The 24,195-nt window shown below is 39.9% G+C and overlaps 1 protein-coding gene across 1 annotated transcript in view; it reads right to left on the reverse strand.

Moving 5' to 3' along the window:
- The window catches only part of LOC142094976 (uncharacterized), a 218,906-nt gene that overhangs the window by 20,299 nt on the left and 174,412 nt on the right, over positions 1-24,195 (reverse strand). The window lies entirely within an intron of this gene.

Below are 24,195 nucleotides of genomic sequence, written 5' to 3' on the forward strand. Positions count from 1 at the left end.
TGTCTTTATCCTGAGACAGAGCATAAAAGCATATACAACAGACTTTGTTTTCTCGTTTACTTTTCTGCACGTATCTCAAATAAAGAAAGAACAATTTTGTGGTTAGTGCCTCTGTAAAGTTTGGAGGTTTATTTTTATTTCACAATTTGATTTAGCTGTATTTTTTGTTTAGTTAGACATTTGCGCAATGTTTGTCATAAGGGAAGGACGTGGCACACAATTCTCCCCTTTTTAGTAAGAAGAATGTACTGGGTGTCTTTCAAATAACAATCTATTATTTGACACTATACCAATCACATAGTAGTTTGGTCCAAATACTCTCCTGCTTTCAATGTTTCCTTTGCCAGTTGCTGTCAAATGCAGCAATCAATATAACACCAGGTTACATACTACCTACTGTAAATGTTACTAAGTGCAGTTTTTTGGTGGTTAAGGGGGAAAGAGAAAAAAGAAAGAAAAGACTGATAGGATGATGAAATAAAGTGTCCAGAGTGTGATATTCATGCATGAAAGGACATCTCTTCTTTTAGCAAAATATAGTATTTTGCTCTTTTACCTTTTGAGTTACATCTACCAATTATACTCAGCTGTAATAACTATGGTCAAGCTAGGGGTGATTTGAAATGACTGATGAGATCATAGACAGCTCACCAAATGGAACCAGAACTTGTTTGCTCAGGATGATCAACCTTCCAACCACCAGATGTGACATTAGTAGACTAAACTGTTAAACAGAATTATTCACTCACAATAGTCCACAATGGATCACTATTGCTGGCACTGTTTTTGGTGTGGGAAGGCTACAGTTGCTGAATGCTAAGAGAAGATGGCACTTGTGAAGATAATATGGGAAAGCTGTGGGAATCTTGAGAAGATACTAATTATGTCATTGCTGTGTCTTTGATAACACATTCACCACATGCATAATAGAGAAAATTATGTTTGCTTTTCCTGATCTTCTTTCCTTATTTGTTTAGTATTGTGTGACTGTGTCCTTCAAGCTAGTCCAGCTCTGCTAAGCCTGTGTACACACTTTGCATTATTACCCTGCCCCTTCACCCGCAGTTACAATTATCATTATTCTCATAGTATGACGTATGTATAGTAAATGTATTTCCAAAATTCATTTATTTATTTTTCACTCCATTGAGAACTTACTTTTGACGAGGGAGGAGACCACTGACCGCAATATTTCCAAGAGGTAAGTTAGACAAAATAGAGCTGTGTTTATCACAATTTTTCTTAATCTCTGAAAATAAAGTGAAATTTGAAAATATAAGTGCAATTTATTACTAAACATTTTGCAGTAAATGCAAATGCACAGATTATTATAGTTATCTCTTTAAAACACGTGATCCCATATGTGCTTCAGGGGCTGTTCTAAGCAGAGAACAGAACAGTAATTATAGGTATAATTGTACCTTGAGAGGGACTTGTTATATTCCCTGCTCTAAACATGCATCATTCTTACACAGCTATAGGATAGAGTTGCACATTGATAACATTATCATAAACAATGACTGAACACTTCTATAGCTTTACAAAGGAATAATAATTGAACACAGCTCCTCATTACAATGGAGAAGTCTTGTTTCTCACAAACTGAACAATATGAAATAAATAAATAACCAAATAAGTTTGATGTAAGAACTATCACGTATAGGCACACTTCATACATTTTGCACAAATATTTTGCTGCAGTTCACATCACAAATATTTGGCAACTGTTGCTACCACCCCTCCAGGAGAATCTGGAGGGGAGGACAGGTGGCAAGTGCAGGAGGGGACGTGGTAATGCAATCATGTCACTGTGACATCACGCAGTGGGGGGCAAGGCGCGATAATGCAAACCGTATCATTAACCCTCGCCTCCACTTGGGATCCAGTAGGGTGCCTCCTGGATTGTCTTGGAGATTAGGCAGGTGGCACAAACACTAGCGATAAATAATATTATACAAAAGTATGGCAAATCCACTTTTCGATATTTAATCAAGAAAAAATATATTAAGCGTGAAACTTACGTTTACTAATAGCATCGTGGGATGTACAGATTGTTGATTCAGTAACGCATATGAAAATGCCCAACAGAAGAACACACAATTTCAACATCTTGCTGTCTTGTATCGGTCAGAAGCACTAGAAGAGTAAAAGTGTATTGTCAAATCTATGTTACAGTAAAAGTAATCAAATATAAGAATACCATAATTAAATACCAAATTCTAATTGAATTTAATGTTAATTGTATGGCTTTCTTCATCTCATGGCACAACTTATAGGTTAATAGATTAATTTCCTGTAAGGAATAGCATCCACATGCACCTCTGCTATTGAAAAACTGACCAGGAGTGGGGAAAAAATGGGACCAGGAAAGACCAAAATTTTGCGTAAATGTATGTGCAGGGGTAGAATTCTCTTAAGAACTGCAAAACAGGAGCAAGTACAGGGTTTTGATATGGGGATTTTAACTTCACCTTTGATCAAAGTTAATGAATATACATACACAACAATAATACATACTAGAGAGGAGATTATAGACACATTATCCCCCCTGTCCTTGCGCTTGCCTATCATGATTGGTCCTATAATGAAGCAAGCTGAACAAAATGCAGTGTCTATATTAGTGGTTTTTCCCATGCTGGTAGATCTGGTAATGCTTAAAGGTGATAATATTTGTCTACGATTATATAGTTTGTATAAAGGACGAGCAGGGAGTTAGCTGCAGCCTCAAGCAGAAGACTGGCTGAGCACATTCCTGTTGTATTAATGCATTATTAGTTAGAAAGCATAACATGCTAAATTACTAAATTCACTAAAAATTATTTATGTATTGTGTTTAGGGTAAAAAACAGAAATAAGATGATTTTCCACTTTTTTGGTGGGAAATGTTCTGTAAAATATATCTATATATAATGGTCATATGGAATAGAGCAATTTTTTTATTACTCTTCTATGACATTACTAAAGGCTGCAAAGAGGATTCTGTAGATACAGCCTGTAAATAATTATTGCAGTAAAACAATCTGTAAATCTGTAAATTATTATTAAAATTGCTATATTCAAGGCATTGCTTGCATAAGTATATAGGATGGTTTTGATATATTTTATTTGTAAAATATACCAAAACCAAATACATACCTTCCCCCCCCCCACTCAAAAAGCACAAACAAACAAAGACTAGTTACACCTGTGGTGTGTTCTACAATTTGTGTAGCCCAAATAACTCAGATTCAGTATTTATTAGCCAGATGCTATAAGCCAGGGTTGTCCAACCCGCGGCCCGCGGGCCACATGCCTTTAAATGTGGCCCAGAAGGAGTTTTGGTTGTGGCAAGGGGGCAGCACTGCAAATGGAAAAAAAAATCCTGCAAAAAAAAGAAAAGAAACTACTTACCTTGCGGTCACGTGGTCACGTCAGCTGGTACTCCGGCTCCCTCCCTTGTCTCTCCTCCTCCGTGCGGTGCTCGCAGTGAATGTCGGGCGTGATGTCATCACGCCCAACATCCATTGCGGAGCGCAGCACAGAGGAGTCACCCGCGCGAGAAGAACAATCAGCACCACAGAATTGGAGAAAAGAAGAGTAGAGGACAGGAGAACAAGCCGATTAAAAGGTAAGTTAAGGGGGATTTTTTTTATTATTTCAAGAGACGCTGACCAGTGAATAAAAGTCACCTGGTCCTGGAGCATCATGGACCTTATCTCCCTGCTACATACTTCTACTTGTAATACTAATGGGGCATTATATATTATTCTCTTTGGCCCATTATAAGTTGTTATCCCTTAACTAACATAGTGGTGTAATTAGCAAAACAGGTCACAATTGGGGTCACAGTGATGTATATGTCAGGTACCGCAGGCCTGGTCAGGGCACCCTGATATACAATGCCTGGCTTAAATGCACTTTATTGATATTGCATCGAAACAATACAAAAAGTGATTATAGTATAATAACTAGAGAGGATTTTTTGAACAGGGCGATTGAAAGGTAAGTATAGGGGGATTTGAAAAATAAAAAGTGATATATATATATATATATCACTTTTTTTCTCATATATATGTGTTAACTATGTTTTCTATGGTTTTTTGGATGATCAGCTATCGTTATTGTTAGTGTATCTTATGTGCGGCCCAAACCAACTCGTCATCTTCCAATGTGGCCCAGGGAAGCTAAAAGGTTGGACACCCCTGCTATAAGCAATGCTCACATGCAGAAAGCTATAATTGTTGCTGCCCCATAATACAAAATGGTCAAAAAATTAAATTGTCAAAAACTGTGACATAACATTAATTTCTAACATTAGTTTATTACCTGTGTCCTGCACAACATCACTATCATACAGCCCTGTCCAGTATTTGGTGAATGATCTTACCTGGATTGTCAGGCAAAGATGGCTGACTTTCTGCTAAGTGCAGCTGATAGACTGGTACATGTAGATCTGTCCTTTATATACCTAGCAACCAGCCTTAATCAAGGAAACACCCTAGATTTTCACATGACCGTGTTATTTGTTGTACGTTGTCCAAAAAAATATAGTTCTTGGCAAAGGTTGGAAAGTGCTCACGAGCCATCTCCTTTTGAGAAACTTGTACAATATGTCATGTCTTAAACCAAGGTTTTTCATTCAAACTCAACTAACTCTTTCATTGAAATGCATGAACCTTATATTGATGAACATATTTCACCAATGAATCTACTACAAATCCATCAAACACTATAATCAATGGCTATTACTTTTCACATTGAGCAGTATCTACGACCTCTTTTCCTTTTTTTTTTAAAATGTAATAGCTCTGAATAAAACATCAGTAGATTGTTCGAAATTTAAAGCTTCATTAATAGCCAAAATTCAAGACCCTAATAATTTGGCAGTCTTCCTCAATATCCCTCCCTCATCACTTTTGACCTTTGGTAATTTTAAGGCCCTTTTCGCTCTTTGATGTTACTTAGTTGCAGCCAAACCTTTGTAAAAAATGTGTGTCAGCCAGTATGTTTTATGCTCTGGTAAGTGTGAGGCACTATAAGCAGAAACATAGCAGGTGATGTGTTTTACAGCTCTTGCTAGCAGTCATCTTAATAATGTTTACTGTTTTCTTCATTTCACATAGAGGGTGTGAGCAGCCTTTCTAAAAATAACTAGCATACCAGAGTCTTGCCCTTTTAAATCTAAACCTGCTTCTAGGGACTCAACATCTAGGAGGACCTGACAGGACTGTGCAATGATGCGTGCAGGAACATGTTGAGCAGAACCACCACTAAGTCATGGGAGACTCCACCCCACAGGTTTGCTTGGAGCTGTCCCACAGTGAAGATTTATCAAAGTTTCCCCCTTTCCCAATGGCTTCTATTCAGTTTTATCCAAGTTGGAAGGTTTCTCTGTTCCAAATCTCTTTGAACATAATTTTGCAAAGTGGCCTGCACTACATATGTGGTAGTGCCTTCACCTGGACCTTTATTCTTGCTTGGTCCATCAAGAGATTTGAGTCTTTCTCCAGGCCCTTACCTAGGTTCCAATGTAAACTTCTATGACCTGTTAGCTTGGACTGCAAGCAGTTTGGTTATCTGCACTATTCACTCTTGGATCAGTTTGAACAGTTCATCTTCTCTCTTGAATACTTCCAATCTGGGAGTCACCACAGTGAATCTCTTCAACAGATGTTCCTGAGCCTCCACCATGCTCTCCTTTTGGAGCACATCTTTTGGTAAGGCTAAGAATGAGATGGGCTTCCTCTCTGGCTCTGTAAATCAGTGTCTCCGTGCCACTCGATCATGGGTCAATGCTCTTTTGTGAAGCTTATGAGTGAATGAAAGAACCCCACACCCCTTATATGAGTGCGCTTACTTTCAAAGAAAGTTGTTACCATCTTCAGGGGAAAACAACCCTTAGGTAAACCTGCTTACTCAATTTAGACCATGTTGTAGGCTTTAGAGCAGGGCCCAGTTACCTCTTTGTCTGTTTTACCCAGTATTGTTTATTACTGTGTTTGTCCCCAATAGTAAAGCGGTACAGAATTTGCTGGCACAATATAAATAAATGTTGATGATGATGTTGATGTATCGTTCAGACTGTATAATCCTCCATTCATATGAAGAGATCCAATGACTTACTCCAATTCTCATACATAGATGTAATAAGAGAGAAAGAGGCACATAATGCATTACCTCTACACAAATCTAATTTAATAGGATTAAGCAATTGAAACCAAAATTAACAGGTGTGGTGTCTCTGTGATCAAATTTGGATAATCTAGACACCTACCAGAGCTTGTAGATCTTATTCCTATACAGCAGTTACTTTAAAGGGCCTGAACAGACAGCTGTGTTGCAATGCAGCCAGGGTGAAGGTCCTTAGATGAAGAGAAGAGAATTTGCAACACGTTTAAAACTTTGAACATCTTTTTCAAGGCCATACCATACCTACATCCTGTTTCCTTTTTATTGTCCACAAGATTTGATTGACATAAAATGATTCAGATAACCTTTTAACATAAATTTAATAAATATTGTACATATTTCAATCTTATAACATCTAATAAACAATACAAGGTGATATATACATTTTTTACACTTATGAATCCAAAGAAAACAATACAATAAAAAATGTAAACAAACTCTAATTATGTGAATTGAATTATCCAATCAAATAAATTCCATGTAATAAATCAGATCACATAATGTTGTCCGCAACATACACAAATTAGCCCATTGATGTGTATTGCTTTTAAACAACATCTCTACAATTCTCTGCCTTTTGGGTACCTTTGAACAGTACCACTCTTGCAAATAATGGGTAGTAGTGTCCCTCCAAGACTCGTACACTTCTTCATCTGGGACAGATTAGATATCAGAGAATGTACGTAGTCGCTTGTAACATCCTTTGTTTGGGGTTCTACCTAAACGATCCACTATTTTATTCATTTCCATCATAAAAAATGTGGTTTGGTTGGACCCAGGTGTCTCAGGAGACCAGTTTGCAGTGGTCTCCACACTTAGTTGAGATGGTGAGCAGGATAGGTAAGTGCTCCCTCTCACCACTGATCTCTATCACTTTTGTGTCTTTGTGCCTTTGTGCACTTCTAAGTCTTTTTTTTCTTTTTTGCAGGAATGAATGCTAATAAAGGACACTGTATACCTTTAACATTAGACAGTGTTTTGTAATGTTTTAAAAGACTTTTTGGATCATGTACCAATTTTGGTGGTGTTATATGTATGCAGAAGGTCCCTGATGTCTGTTCACAGGGTGTGAACTGTGTATTTATTCCTAATAAAGGTTTTCTACAAACAGTGTTGGTGTATTTATTTGCTATTACTTAGGATTTGTGAAACTATATGTTCCAGCAGGTGAAGGCGGCCAAGGCAAGCTGATGCTCGCAGACTATTGAAACTTTTAGGTGCTAATGTAAATAGTTGCTGAGCTGTCTGGGCCTGGAGCACATTATGACAAGGGGGTGCACATTGGGACCTGTATTATGACCATCCCGGCTTGGCATTGCTGGTTTGGCAGAGGGAACACACTCTCTCTGTCTCCCACACAGGCTGCATATCCTGCTGCACTTGTGTGCCCCTGATCCACATCTCCATGTGAAGGGGCAACAAGTGCATGTTGTGTTTATAATACACTTTGTCTTACTGCACAACATCATTTGTATCACAGAACACCCTGCCCACTTTGCAGGCAGGTAAGTGCCCATGAGCGAGAGTTTACCTGCTCTCTCAGGAGGCATGGAGGACTCTATCTTATTTGTGAAGTAGTGAATGCTGCTCGCTGGTCCTTATTTATGTCTTAAATAAATCATTACAGTAAATGAACAGTGAGGTTGCTATTGTTTTCTTTGTAATGATTTTATCACATTGACACTTGTACATATAGACACATGCATTCTCATACAAAGTTTCACCTTGACCGTGTTCCTTGAAAGTATTTACAGACCCTGATCTCTATTACCCCATAGGGTGTGTAAAAATTAGGCCATTTAGCCATACTTGCCTAGTCTCCTGGAATTTCCAGGAGGCTCTTGATTTTCTGGGAGTAGGCATCCTCCCGGATCCTTGTGGAGAGGGGTGTGGTGACATCGTCATGTCACCATATCCCCGACCCCACTATAAAAATTCCAAAATTTGTGGCATTGAATAGCGGTGGGTGGGGCTTAACAACACAATCACAGCATTAAGGCTCGCCCCCTGTTAGTCAATGCTGTGAATTTCAGCATTTTATAATAAGGGGCAGGGCACCCTCCTACCCCATGTCACATGACCTGTCCTCTTTGATCTCCCAGATGACAGGTCAAAAAAGTTGGTAAGTATGCATTTAGATGAAATAAGCTCTAAGACTAAACTGAGAATGCCCTCTATATATGCATTGTCCCGACCCCTTGTACTTCTTTAAAACATCTTGTCCTGCAACAGAAAAAGTAAATTTTTCAGTTGGGCAGAAAGTGAGGCACTTGCAGTAACTAGCTCCCATTCAGGAAGCAATGTCATGTTCTACACAGCTTATTCAACAGGAGCCAAATTTTGCATACATTCATTCTGTGCACATTAAGCCTTCGCTTACTTGTGTAAATGGCCATAACTGTGCTACACACACACACACACACACACACACACATACACATACACATACACACACACATACACATACACATACACATACACACACAATCTCCATAGGGCCCTGGTCCGGATACAAATTCATAACTTCAGTGCCACAATGGTTCAGAATGCCATAGGTAGTAGAGTACAAAAACAGCAAATTAAACAAACAACAAATAGCAAAATATATAAATATAAGCAAAACAGGCGCTAGGTGAAAACCAATAAGTAATAATTGTGAACAAACCAAGGAATCAATTAATGTAACATACAGTAGGCTGTCTTTAAGCACTTGTTTGCAGATGAAGAATCTAAGAAACAAAACAAAAAATGGAAGTGCCATACATAGTGTAAAAAGGTTTTTTAAACCAATATTATCAGGTATAGAGCAAAATAGCCGCATACCAAAACAAAGAATATAGAAGGCTTATCTGATATGTTTGATGGAGTGTGTAAGGAGTCTCCCTTGTCAATTTGTTATACTGTGATGATTATTTCAACAGAGGTCTAGAACTCAAAGGAGAAACAAGAGTGTGGTATGTTCCTTAAGAAAGGGAATCAATCACTATAATCTTAATTCCTCTTTTCAGGCTAATTTTAATAATTAAAAAAATTCATAAGAAGCATCCAAACGCCAATATCTTAGATAAATTATAAAAGGCTTATCTGACTTCCTTAAAATTGCACAGATGTTCCAATGGGGTATGAGATCCTGGCCAGCAGGATAGTCCCAGTGCAGGCTTGTAAAGGTTATACGATTCCAACCAGATGATGCTGACACGTTTCTTCCAACAAGGGGTCATAGACAGCACTGAGAAAGGTAGGTTTATATAGTCCCATAGCTCTAAAATCAACGTATGGATGTCACTTCCGCCCTTTGTCTAGCAACTCTAGATGATGTAATTTCTGGTCAAAAGATAAACAACATCCATGTACATATTCAATTAACACTATGGGGTAAATGTGTCAAGATGCGATTTTTTTTTCAGCATTTTAAAATCGTGGCATTTTAGTCAAATATTTCTCAAATTTATTAAACTGCGATTTTTACCCTGATCTTCAAAATCGCTGGTCATCTCTGGCGATTTGCTGCGATGTCAAACACTCCCATGTTTAGCTAACTCTCCCATGTTGTAGCTGCGAGTATAGTAAACCAACACTGTTACACTGCCTGTCATACAGCCGGAGGTCCCGGCAGCTGTCAACACTGTAAAAAATAGATAAAAGTTTTTTTGTTTTTTTTTAAAAAAGAGTGGGGTCCCCCCGCCCGGACATTATTAACCCTAGTGCTGCCAGCCTATTGCTGCTTCCGTGAAAATTGGGGGAAAAAATTGCGTGGCGTCCCCCCGATTTTCACTTAACCAGCACTAGGCAAACTAGCCGGGGTGGTTGACACTATAGCAGGGGGACACGTGGCAGCGCGTTGTATCTGGCATGTTTGAAAGTTAAACTCTGGAGAGTTTGCTTAATCGCAGCTTCATATATTTGACACTTGTATAGCTAAAGTGGCAAATAGTCGGGAATTTGATCTCTATCGATTTTGGGAATAGTGCTTTTGCCAGAAACACATCTCTGGAGACTTTATATGAAATCTCAGCTTCATACATCTGCGAGTGTCAACAATCCTGAGAAAATTGCTGATTTTGCAAAATCGCACCTTGATACATTTACCCCCAGGTGTCGCGACACATCAACTGAGCATATGTTTGCTATACAGTAAACAAAACTGCAATACATTACAAACATCGTTACTGGTATACCTGGGCGGGTACCCCTGACCTCTTCCTATGGATCCAGGTTGCTGTGGATGGATCCCCCCTGGCCTATCACACTGGCCAGAGCTGCTGGGTAGTGGGCAGAGAGGTGGTACTGGGTGCTTGGTACAGACCTCAGAACAGCCAGGAACAGATTAGAGTTTGGTCTTATCTGTTGGTCACAGGAATCAGCATAGAGACGTTTTCAAGCAGTTCTTTGAAGCAAATTCAGTTTATTTGCTGGTTAAAGGTACCAGTGATCAGTCAGATGAGAAAAGAAGAACAACTTTTTATACAAAACAGAGCCTTTTTTATACACATTTGGAAACTAGTCTTAGCAGGAGGTAAACCATCCTCCTGTCCCTTTAATCAATCTGGGCTGATTCATGCAGCCTGCACGTGAATCAACCCAGAGAGGTTTAAGACCGTTAACATTGTTGCTAGTGACAGGGGAGAGTATACTTCCCCCCCTGTCCACGAGCTGCCAGGGAGAGAGGGGCTCAGCCCACTCCCCTCCCCTGGTACCTGTCTGTCTGTCTAGGGCGAGAGATTTATCTTTTTAATCTCCCGCCAAAAGTTACTTCCAGGGACCCTGCTCCGGGGTCTGGCTCTGCTCCCTGGCCGAAAATATACCAGGGGAGAGCAGCCAGATTCTGGGGCAGCAGTCCCTGCCCTGTCGCTACTTGAAGCTCTTTGAGCTCCAAATAGGAACTTAGCTTCCTGGGACCCCCAGAAGGCGCTGCACCTCCTGGACCTATTTGATTACAGTAGGCTATCAAGTATTTGTGTGCTACATGAAAAAACAGCCAGTATTTAACTTTTGTGTAAAATAATAAACTAATTTGCACCCCTTGCATTGTAACATGGTTTGTCCAGGAGAACATTTACAACCCATTTTTGCTATATGAGATAATTTATACATATGAAACTGCTTACAGGAAAGAAAAAAAAAGTACACAATAAATTCCAAAAAATGAGAAATTTTACATATATGAACTACCTGAATCTGTATAAAAACAACATGAAGGAAGAAAAGAGATAAGATAACATTATGTTAGTATCTTACAACATCAATTAAAAGGTGAGTGTAGAGAGAGATGTATTGAACAAATAGTAACAAACTTGCATAAGGCAGATAGGGGTGAAGATACGCAGGAAACATGCAGCTTGCAGCAAAACTGTGCCCAGGAACATGGGTGAAACAGTAATGCTGCAGACGCAGAAGGACGAGATATGGTGACCTGGCAGATGGCACCTGATTGGGGGGTGTGGGGACGACAGGATAGGAGAGAGCAGTAAATTAAGAAGAAATAGGCCTCTGCCTGTGAGAGTTTACAATCTAATAAGTGTAAGATTTTGAGAACTCACTGTATAATGCACTCAGTGCTCAGAATAGTACCAGTAGTATATGTAATGAAATAAAGCAAGGCAGAATTTTTAAGAAGCAAGGTAAAGACTTTGTATTAAGATAAATATGAAGGGTGTTTCCACTCTTACCTCCATATTTGCCTTTTGACCAAATCTGTGTGTGTTCATTGGCGGAGTTGAGGTGGAGAAAATACGTTCATGTATGGTATGATATTAATCATTACAGTGCAGCCCGTTGCTCTGCTCACGCCCTCCACCCTGCGCCGAAAAACCTCAATATTACCTAAAGCCCTATTGCTCCAAAAACGGGCCACTATGGCTTTATGCATGTTAGTACATAGAATTCAACATATACAGTATACTGTATAAGACAATAGGAAAGGACAAAGCAGGAAGAAAAAGTAGGAAAGTAGGGTACAAAATAAACACTATCCTTCAACAGATGTACAGAACCGCATTTACTTTCATCAAATTATTTTAGATTGGCTTTGGTGCTTCCAGTTCTGAGAACTTGTATCCAGTGATTTAGGACTCACATGGAAATGTCAAGTGTAAATTGTGATGCACAGTTCTGGTATTTGCTTTGTACACGGAATATTTATCTTTAAATTATAATTGCATCAACTCCACCAGAAGCAGCCAATGTCCGTAAAGCTAAATTATGTAACCCATGGAAAAAGGAACAGATTTATTTAACTTGGATTACAAAATTACCAGGATGTTTAATATTCATAAATATTTCATATTTGCAGCTGTCAATCTATTAGGTTGTATTAGCTCCAACATTTTACACAGACAAAACATACACGTAAGCAGTAGATTTAGACAACCCAATTGTGGCTTCTTCACAGTTTTCAACAGGGAGCTGATATGAAGAAAAGTCTCTTGTTCAAACCGTATTAAAATTAGAGATGAGCGCACTCGGATTTCCTGAATCTGAGCCCACCCGAACGTTGCCGATCCGAGTCGGATCCGAGACAGATCCGGGTATTGGCGTCAAATGAAAAATTGAAACCGAGGCTCGGAGTCATAATCCCGCTGTCGGATCTCGCGATACTCGGATCCTATAAATTCCCCGCTAGTCGCCGCCATCTTCACTCGGGCATTGATCAGGGTAGAGGGAGGGTGTGTTAGGTGGTCCTCTGTTCTGGTAGATCTCCTGCTGTGCTGTTTAGTTCTGTGCTGTGCTATGCTGTGCTGTGTTCTGCAGTATCAGTCCAGTGGTGCTGTGCTCTGTCAATTTTGAGTTCAGTGGTGCTGCTGGGTCCTGTGTGCTGTGTCCTGTTCAGTCCAGTGGTCCTGTGTCCCGTGCTCTGTGCTTCTAAGGGCATAGTTATTTCCCCAATATTCCCAAGTGTTTAAAAAATAAAAATAAAAAGTTAATAAAAAAAAAATACCAAAAACTAATTCAATTTTTTTATAATTACAACAAAATTTGCCAAACCAATCCTGCAGTATAAGCCCATTGGTACTGCAATATTCTCAAGTTCACACATTCAGCAGTAAAAGTCCAGTGGTACTGCTGCAATATTACAAAGTTCACACATTCTGCAGTATCAGTCCAGTGGTGCTGTGTGCTGTGGTCTGTCAATTTTGAGTTCAGTGGTGCTGCTGGGTCCTGTGTACTATGTCCTGTTCAGTCCAGTGGTCCTGTGTCCTGTGCTCTGTGCTTCTAAGGGCATAGTTATTTTCCCAATATTCCCAAGTGTTTAAAAAATTAAAAAAAAGTTATAAAAAAAAATACAAAAAAATAATTGTAAAATTTTTTAATTACAACAAAATTTGCAAAACCAATCCTGCAGTATAAGCCCATTGGTACTGCAATATTACCAAGTTCACACATTCTGAAGTATCTTGTGCTACATATAATGGAGAGCAAAAATTTGGAGGATAAAGTAGGGAAAGATCAAGACCCACTTCCTCCTAATGCTGAAGCTGCTGCCACTAGTCATGACATAGACGATGAAATACCATCAACGTCGTCTTCCAAGCCCGATGTCTCCTAGTACAGGGCATGTAAAATCCAAAAAGCCCAAGTTCTCAAAAAATAGCAAAAAGAGAAACTTAAAATCATCTGAGGAGAAACGTAAAGTTGGCAATATGCCATTTATGACACGTAGTGGCAAGGAACGGCTTAGGCCCTGGCCCATGTTCATGACTAGTGGTCCAGCTTCACCCAAGGATCTTAGCCCTCCTCCTCCTCCCCCCCTACAAAAAATTGAAGAGAGTTATGCTGTCAGCAACAAAACAGCAAACAACTCTGCCTTCTAAAGAGAAATTATCACAAATCCCCAAGGCGAGTCCGAGGGTGTTGGTGGTTGTCAAGCCTGACCTTCCCATCACTGTACGGGAAGAGGTGGCTCGGGAGGAGGCTATTGATGATGTAGCTGGCGCTGTGGAGGAACTTGATGATGAGGATGGTGATGTGGTTATTGTAAATGAGGCACCAGGGGGGGAAACAGCTGATGTCCATGGGATGAAAAAGCCCATCGTCATGCCTGGTCAGAAGACCAAAAAATGCACCTCTTCGGTCTGGAGTTATTTTTATCCAAATCCAGACAACCAATGTATGGCCATATGTAGCTTATGTAAAGCTCAAATAAGCAGGGGTAAGGATCTTGCCCACCTAGGGACATCCTCCCTTATACGTCATCTGAATAACCTTCATAGTTCAGTGGTTAGTTCAGGAACTGGGGCTAGGACCGTCATCGGTACAGGGACACCTAAATCCCGTGGTCCAGTTGGATACACACCAGCAACACCCTCCTCGTCAACTTCCTCCACGATCTCCATCAGATTCAATCCTGCAGCCCAAGTCAGCAGCCAGACTGAGTCCTCTCCAATAAGGGATTCATCCGAGGAATCCTGCAGCGGTACGCCTACTACTGCCACTGCTGCTGTTAGTCGGTCATCTTCCCAGAGGGGAAGTCGTAAGACCGCTAAGTCTTTCACAAAACAATTGACCGTCCAACAGTCGTTTGCCATGACCACAAAATACGATAGTAGTCACCCTATTGCAAAGCGTATAACTGCGGCTGTAACTGCAATGTTGGTGTTAGACGTGCGCCCGGTGTCCGCCATCAGTGGAGTGGGATTTAGAGGGTTGATGGAGGTATTGTGACTCCGGTACCAAATCCCGTCGAGATTCCACTTCACTAGGCAGGCGATACCAAAAATGTACAGAGAAGTATGATCAAGTGTCCTCAGTGCTCTAAAAAATGTGGTTGTACCCACTGTCCACTTAACCACGGACATGTGGACAAGTGGTTCTGGGCAAACGAAGGACTATATGACTGTGACAGCCCACTGGCTAGATGCATCCCCTTCCGCAGCAACAGCAACAGCTGCATTAGTAGCAGCATCTACAAAATGGCTACTCGTGCAAAGGCAGGCAACATTGTGTATTACAGGCTTTAATAAGAGGCACAACGCTGACAACATATTAGAGAAACTGAGGTAAATTATCTACCAGTGGCTTACCCCACTTAGACTCTCATGGGGATTTGAGGTGTCAGACATTGCCAGTAACATTGTGCGGGCATTAAATATGGGCAATTTCCAGCACGTCCCATGTTTTGCCCACACCATTAATTTGGTGGTGCAGCATTACCTCAAGAGTGACAGGGGTGTGCAGGAGATGCTCGCGGTGGCGCGCAAAATTGCTGGACACTTTCGGCATTCAGCCAGTGCCTACCACAGACTAGAGGCACATTAAAAAAGCATGAACCTGCCCTGCCATCACCTCAAACAAGAGGTTGTGACGCGCTGGAACTCCACCCTCTATATGCTGCAGAGGATGGAGGAGCAGCAAAAGGCCATTCAGGCCTACACAGCCACCTACGACATAGGCAAAGGAGTGGGGATGCGCCTCAGGCAAGCGCAGTGGAGACTGATTTCCGTGTTGTGCAAGGTTCTGCAGCCATTTGAACTTGCCACACGAGAAGTCAGTTCCGACACTGCCAGCTTGAGTCAGGTCATTCCCCTGATCAGGCTCTTGCAGAAGCAGCTGGAGAAAGTGAGGGAGGAGCTGGTAAACCATTGCGATTACACCAAGCATGTAGCTCTTGTGGATGTAGCCCTTCGTACGCTTTGCCAGGATCCGAAAATGGTCACTCTTTTAAAGTCAGAGGAATACATTCTGGCCACCGTGCTCGATCCTCGGTTTAAAGCGTATGTTTTGTCTCTGTTTCTGGCGGACACAAGTATACAGCGGTGCAAAGACCTTCTGGTCAGGAGATTGTCCTCTGAAGAGGACCGTGACATGCCAAAAGCTCCACCCTCATTTTCTTCCACATCTATGGCTGCGAGGGAAAAACTCAGTTTTCCTAAAAGAGCTGCTGGCGGGGATGCTGATAACATCTGGTCCGGACTGAAGGACCTGCCAACCATTGCAGACATGTCTACTGTCGCTGCATTGGATGCTGTCACAATTGAAAAAATGGTGGAGGATTATTTTGCTGACACCATCCAAAAAGACATGTCAGACAGTCCATATTGTTACTGGCAGGAAAAAAAGGCAGTTTGGAAGCCCCTGTACAAACTGGCTCTATTTTACCTGAGTTGTCCCCCCTCCAGTGTGTACTCGGAAAGAGTTTTTAGTGCAGCGGGGAACCTGGTCAGTGAGCGGCGAAGGAGGTTGCTTCCTCACAACGTTGAAAAAATGATGTTTATAAAAATGAATAATCAATTCCTCAATGAAGTACAGCACTGCCCTCCAGATAGTACAGAGGGACCTGTGGTTGTGGAGTCCAGCGGGGACGAATTAATAATGTGTGAGGAGGAGGAAGTACACACTGTAGGGGGAGAGGAATCAGAGGTTGAGGATGAGGACGACATCTTTCCACAGTAGAGCCTGTTTAGTTTGTACATGGAGAGATGAATTGTTTTTCTGGTGTGGGGGCCCAAACAAACCAATCATTTCAGCCACAGTTGTTTGGTAGGCCCTGTCGCTGAAATAATTGGTTTGTTAAAGTGTGCATGTCCTATTTCAACAACATAAGGGTGGGTGGGAGGGCCCAAGGACAATTCCATCTTGCAACTCTTTATTTGGCATTATGTGACCATTAAACAGTCGTTTGCCATGTTCAAAAAGTAAAAGAAAATGTCAACAAATTCAAAAAATTAAATCAAAAGTTAAATGCCCTGTCATTATTTAAAACAAGAGGTATTGACGTGCTAGAATTAGTGTAGTGTTAATATGTTATAAACACTACACTTGGAACTTGGAGGAGGTATTGTGGCCCCGGTACCAAATTTAGTACCGGGGCCACCCCACTACGCAGTCCATATACTTGTTTGGTGGAATTCTGACCAGTTGAGGGTGTATTTATTATATTGTGGCCCCGGTATCAAATTGGGTACCGGGGCCACCCCACTACGCAGTCCAGATACTTGTTTGGTGGAATTCTGACCAGTTGAGGGTGTATTTATTATATTGTGGCCCCGGTATCAAATTGGGTACCTGGGCCACACCACTACGCAGTCCAGAAAATTTATTTGGGGAATTCAGAGCCGTGGAGGGTTTTTTATTAATTATATTGTGGTGACCACTCCTCTATGCAGTCCAGGTACATTATTCGGTGCGATTCATACCAGTTGATGGTTTTCTTATTATATTGTGGTGACCACTCCTCTACGCAGTCCAGGTATATTATTTGGTGCGATTCATACAAGTTCAGGGTTTTTAATTTATATTGTGGTGACCACTCCTCTACGCAGTCCAGATACATTATTCGGTGCGATTCAGACCAGTTGATGGTTTGCTTATTATATTGTGGTGACCACTCCTCTACGCAGTCCAGATACATTTATTGGTGCGAATCATACAAGTTCAGGGTTTTTAATTTATATTGTGGTGACCACTCCTCTACGCAGTTCAGGTACATTATTCGGTGCGATTCAGACCAGTTGATGGTTTTCTTATTATATTGTGGTGACCACTCCTCTACGCAGTCCAGATACATTTATTGGTGCAATTCATACAAGTTCAGGGTTTTTAATTTATATTGTGGTGACCACTCCTCTACGCAGTCCAGATACATTTATTGGTGCGAATCATACAAGTTCAGGGTTTTTAAATTATATTGTGGTGACCACTCCTTTACGCAGTCCAGGTACATTTTTTGGTGCGATTAAGACCAGTTGATGGGGCTCTTATTATATTGTGGTGACCCACTCCTCTACGCAGTCCAGAAAGATACCTCGTTGCAACGTTTTGGACTAATAACTATATTGTGAGGTGTTCAGAATACACTGTAAATTATTGGAAATGCTTGTTATTGAATGTTATTGAGGTTAATAATAGCGTAGGAGTGAAAATAAGCCCAAAAACTTGATTTTTGAACTTTTTATGCTTTTTTCAAAAAAAAATCCGAATCCAAAACCTTAAATCCGAACCAAAACCTTTCGGCAGGTGTTTTGCGAAACAAATCCGAACCCAAAACACAAAACACGAGACACCAAAAGTCGCCGGTGCACATCCCTAATTAAAATGTATCTAGGCAATACCTTCTATGATGAATACGGTACTAAGTAGAGATGGGCGGATTCGGTTTCCCGAGATCCGAACCCACACAAACTTCGCCTATCCGAGTACCGAGTCGATATCGAGGCAAAACGTCATCGTGATGTAGTCGGATCTCAGAGCACGTTTCTGGCAATATTTGAAAAGCATAAATACCCGCCTACACAGCAATCCATCGCCATTTGACAGAGGGAGAGAGCAGGGTTAGGTCACAGGCTGTATTAGAGCAGGGATAGAGCAATAATTGCTCTATTATTATTTCAATTCTATTCCATTCAATTCTATTATTATTACCAATTCTATTAGCAATTGTTAGAGCAGGAAGAGAGGAGGATAGAGGAGGCATTTTTTTCAATATTTTGCACTACAAGTTATCTGGGGTCTCCCTTATTCCAAAGTGTTTTCGACTAATTTTTCTGGCTGTCAAAAGTCATATTTGTCAGCAGTATTTCTAGAATTTGTTTGCACTACAAGTGATTTGGGGTGTGCAATATTCCCAGTGTTTTACACTAATTTTTCTGGCTGTCAAAAAACGTCATCTTTGTCAGCAATATCTATATAAGACAATATTTTGCACTACAAGTGATTTGGGGTGTGCAATATTCCCCAGTGTTTTACACTAATTTTTCTGGCTGTCAAAAAAAGTCATATTTGTCAGCACTATCTATATAACACAATATTTTGCACTACAAGTGATATGGGGTGTCCAATATTCCCCAGTGTTTTACATTAATTTTTCTGGCTGTCAAAAAAAAGTAATCTTTGTCAACAGTATCTATACAAGCCAATATTTTACACTACAAGTGATTTGGGGTGTGCAATATTCCCCAGTGTTTTACACTCATTTTTCTGTCTGTCAAAAAAAGTCATCTTTGTCAGCAGTAGCTATCTAATACAATTTCTGGCACTACAAGTGCTTTGGCCTCATTAAAATGGATTCAAAGCAGTCCACATATGAACAGAATCAACAACCAATTTCTGTCAACAGTCCTGATGGTAGTCTTCCCAGTACTTCATCTGGGAAAGACGATGTAAAAGTACATAGTCTTTTTAAATCAGGGAAAAAGCACACCCAAAAAAAATAAGTATACTTATAAGTATAAGTATAGGGTGCAATCGACCCCAAAATAGGAAAGGGACTTGAGGCATTTCTATATCACATACCGTCTTGAAATGCTGCTGTTTTGGCAATTTCTCAATAAGTGTAGGGCAGGGGTGGGCAAACCAGTCCTCAAGGGCCATATAACAGTTCATGTTTTTAGGATTTCTGTCTGTAGAAACAGCTGGGATAATTACTGACCCAGCCAAATAGATTAACTCAGCTGTGCATGATTAAAGAAATCCTAAAAACATGTACTGTTATATGGCCCTTGAGGACTGGTTTGCCCACCCCTGGTGTAGGGTGTCATACACAGACTGACTCCAAACTGGCTTTGTGAATTTCAATTAATATTGTACAGTCTATGACGGCTGAATTTTTTTGAATTTTCTACAAGTGGAGGGGGGCCTATAGAGACCGAAACCAAACTGCCTTTGTCCATTTCTTTAGATATTTAACTATAAGTGTAGGGTGTAATATACACCCAAAGGTGATGGCTACATTACCAATATGCATAGATGGAGAGGAGGACAATCTGGTTTCTGTGTAGAATTAATGAAGGCCTACCAGGAATTAAACTAATTTTTTGATAATTTATTAGCTTTACTTATCCAAGAAACAGGTGGAGCACTAAATTTGGTTATTTTATGCCCAAAAACATTGATTTTTAAACAAAATTGCAAAACAAAACCAAAACTAAAACCAAAACACGCAAGGGCAGTTTTGCAAAACCAAAACCAAAACCAAAACACGACGGTAATCCAGATCCAAAACCAAAACCAAAACGAAAACACGGGGGTCAGTGAGCATCTCTAACTTGTATAATGCACAAGATAAATTGCACTGTGACTTTGTCTATATATGCAGAATAAGCACAGCACATTTAAAGCACACCTATCATACAGAAGGAAAGTTGTACTGCACTAAACTGGTACTATCTCTAGAAACAGTTGACATTTTAAAATATAGTTTACCGGTCAAATAGGTACAAATAGTTTGTGTATGAGTGTGAATATTACTGAGTGTAAAATAGAGTTGATTTTTATTTAAATTTTTAAATTGTATATACAAAATTGTGAGTTTGAGTTAATGTGGATTATGTCAAGAAGTGTCAATAAGAAGTGACATTTAGGTGCTGCACATAGGAAAACTTTTGACCATTTTCAATAAAATTTCCCATTCTCCTACAAAATTTTGCATTCCCTTTTAGACAGTAGACAATTTAGAGTGTATGCAGAGCCGTAACTAGGGTGGTGCAGGCGGTGCCATCGCCTAGGGCGCAAGCCCAAGGGGGCGCAACAGCCGCCCGCTACCTGCCTCTGTGCCCTGGCTCAATCAAGCACTTTTCTTTCAGTAAAGTGCTAGCCACACCCACACATTAGGTTGGCCACACCCACTTGCCAAATGCCACTCCCACTTAGATGGGGGGCGCCGGTGCCCTGTCTCGCCCAGGGCACCAAAATGTCTAGTTATGGCACTGCCTGCCAATATTCCCAATTGCAAAATCTGAACCAATTAGGCCATGTTTCTGATCCAGGCAAATTAGATCCAATCTTCCCAAACCACACTCATTTTAGACGAGGTCATGACCCTTTCGGGGGCTGACGTCAGACTGAGTAACTTGCCGTTGCCTTGCAATGGGATGCTCCTGCGCAGAGAAAGCTGCCGGCCGGGTCTAGCGAGTCTGGTTGCCAGGAAACCAGACGCGACTTCCAGGAGGAGAAAACGCTTCCGTCCCTGTGCGGACGGAAGAGCACAGGGACGGCGCCTGACAAACAAATTATGTTGAACTCAGCATGAGCCCCTATAAGTTATACTACTATAAAATATAAAACAATTAAATCATATCACATCAAGTATATTTCAATTATTTGTTCCTACTTTCTGAATGTCATGCCTTTCAGCAATTGTTGCACATGTACTCTGAAAGAAATTGAAAGAAATTGTTTGTTTTGTAATAATTTTTTTTACTTATTCAAGTGTGTGTTACACCTATATATATATATATATATATATATATATATATATATATATATATATATATATATATAGCTGTTATATTAGTAGTGTAAAAGTACACTTTAGGAGAATGTTTTATGCTGTACAAAATGCCAGCATATAATTGTTGTTATACACTTTAAACTACACGTCCTATGCTGCTACGTAGCCTATGCACAGAGAAGGCAGCCATTTAGGGACTGAACCAATATTCATGATAATGCAGCCTACCAAGAGAATTGTCCCTTGGCAATACCATCATATGCTAAACAAGTTAACCCGTGCATGATACTCATGCATTCTAGTCAAATAAAGCTACTTAAGGTGTTAAAAAGGTTCTTGTCATGCATTTGGGCCATAGCCCAGGCCTCAACCACCAACCACTCCCCACTGTCACCCCCGGCAACCACCAACCACCCCCAACTGTCACTTCTCCTTCAAGAAATATATATATTTATTTTTTTAAATCTTTATAAACACTTTTAACAATTAACAAATTAAATTAACAAATTAAAAACATCTTAGTATACCAAATTTCAGCCCTTTCTGAATTTTTTTTTCCACACACACTAAGAATTTAGTAGGTCAGTGTATAACTCCGCCCAGCAGGTGGCGCTGCAGCTTGGTTTTATTTTTTCCCCACACACACACAGACAGACAGACTAACACACGCCACTAGACATTTATATTATAGATAACTGCATTTGTGCATGACTATGAATTTGCAACATATAGTGATGCTCAGTCACAAAGATATGCTTCTATTCATGTGACTTCCAATCTATTCTAAACATCATATACATAACTGAATTTAATGTAATGAGAAACATATAATTGGTCCCCAAAGGATTAGTTAGATAGATAGATAGATAGATAGATAGATAGATAGATAGATAGAGATTCACTATCAATAATGTGAAGGTTTAAGTATGACACCAGTAGCATATGTTGTAATATCATATTTCAATCATGTCAGCAAACAATGTATCAGCAATTGTCTAGAACACGGTGACAGATAATGCGGGGAAAAAACAAATAAACCTATTTTCGTCTCTGTTTCCATGGAAACAAGATCCCAGACATGTTTTGAAGTAATTTGTTGCTACTAAAGCACACACATTAGATACAAATAAACTGCAGATATCTATTTAAGTTTCTAATATTTTCAATGTGTAATTTAACAATGTAATTTTTTATACAAACCAATTAATCTTGCAAAAATAATACAAAGTAAAAGCATTGTTGAGCATACTTTAATGAGTTTTGTCCTTGCAGTATGTATTGTAAATTAATTTTATTTTGTGGGGAAAGTACGTTTTGTGAGTTTTATAATTCTGCACATTTGTGGATATTAAAGAAGTTCAAATTTTACATAGGAACCTGCCTCCTCTCCCCCCCCCCCTAATAGAACTGCAATGGTCCTATTAACCAGACTCTGCACTTCAGAAGATATCGCTGGGATGAGCACATTTGAATTTAATCTACACTCAATGTAGGACACCCATTCCTGCTGATGGAGTTCATGTGGCGGCCATCCAACAAACTACAACAGACATACTGGATTGAGTGTTGATTAAATGTAAACATGTCTTGATGCTCCCCAGCCTAATACAAGGAGCTAGGTCTTGTCCTGGCTCTCTCCCCTAGTTAGTACCACCCTTTATGTGTCTCCCACTTCCCTTTAGGTTGTTAGCTCTCATGAGCAGGGCCCTCTTTCCTTGTGTGCTCCTTCTACTGTTCCTTCACCCTCTGTACCTCTTGGCCTGCTTCGCTAGCCCTGTTTTCCCTGTTTTATTAATCTTCGGCCTTCTTGCTGATTTCTACTATCCCTTTCACTATCTGTCAGATATAATTTGATTTGCTTTACCCTGTCACCTGTGTTTGTATATATTTGTGTATCATGTTGTGTCTTGGTTCTGTTTTCTGTATATGTAATGTACGGCGCTGCGGACCCTTTTTGGTGCCTTATAAGTCAAAGATAATAATAATAATAATAATAATAATAATAATAATAATAATAATAGGTCGGGTGGGTGGTAGGCTGAGACATAGTACACTTGCAATTGATATTTGCAGAATTCCTGCTGGAAATTTATTGTGGGTGAACATCACCTTAATCTGCCAATGAAAAGATCATTATTTTGTTTATATGAAATCCTTCTCAAATATTGTGCTTTTGTTATATTATAGGTGCATTTTAATAGTACTAATTCTAGCCATAGGAATTACCCTGATAATTGTTCTGCCTTTTCTCTTTAATTGCTTTAAGCTTACACTAAATAAAAATATTAATATTATAAAAATGGTCAGAAATGTAATTAATTGTGGTAATACTTGGGGAATTAAGCAGATATTACTGCAAGCAATGAATAGGCATCAATCGTGATCAGTTTAAATACTCGTTTTTATTTGTAAAGGATATAAAAGCCACTTCTTTCTTACACTAAGACTGGAGACTAATCGCTTATTCTCTATTGAGGCAAACACTTCAAAGCCCAGCAAACTGGCTATGAGGTGGCGCAGTATGTACAATGACACAGTCTTTGAACTGGGAAGCTAGTTTTAAATCCTGTTTTAGCTCTTTGTGGCTCTTGGAAAGTAATTTTACTTGTGTGTGTCCCACACTGCAGAATCTTTGGGCATTTGATGTGCAAAAACAAATAAAAAAATATGTGCCCTGAGGTCTGAAAAAATTAGTAAAGCTAGGTACACACTACAGAAAAGTCAACGATTAACGATATACCAACAGCAGAATAAATTAAAAAAATCCCGATCAGCATACCGATTGACGTGTACACACTATACACGATTATCATCAGATCTCTGCTCTTCGTCTGTCAAAATTATCGGCTGCAAGGTAGTCCATA

The sequence above is a fragment of the Mixophyes fleayi genome, chromosome 6 (genome assembly GCF_038048845.1).
Source record: "Mixophyes fleayi isolate aMixFle1 chromosome 6, aMixFle1.hap1, whole genome shotgun sequence".
In the NCBI taxonomy this organism is placed as follows: Eukaryota; Metazoa; Chordata; class Amphibia; order Anura; family Limnodynastidae; genus Mixophyes; species Mixophyes fleayi.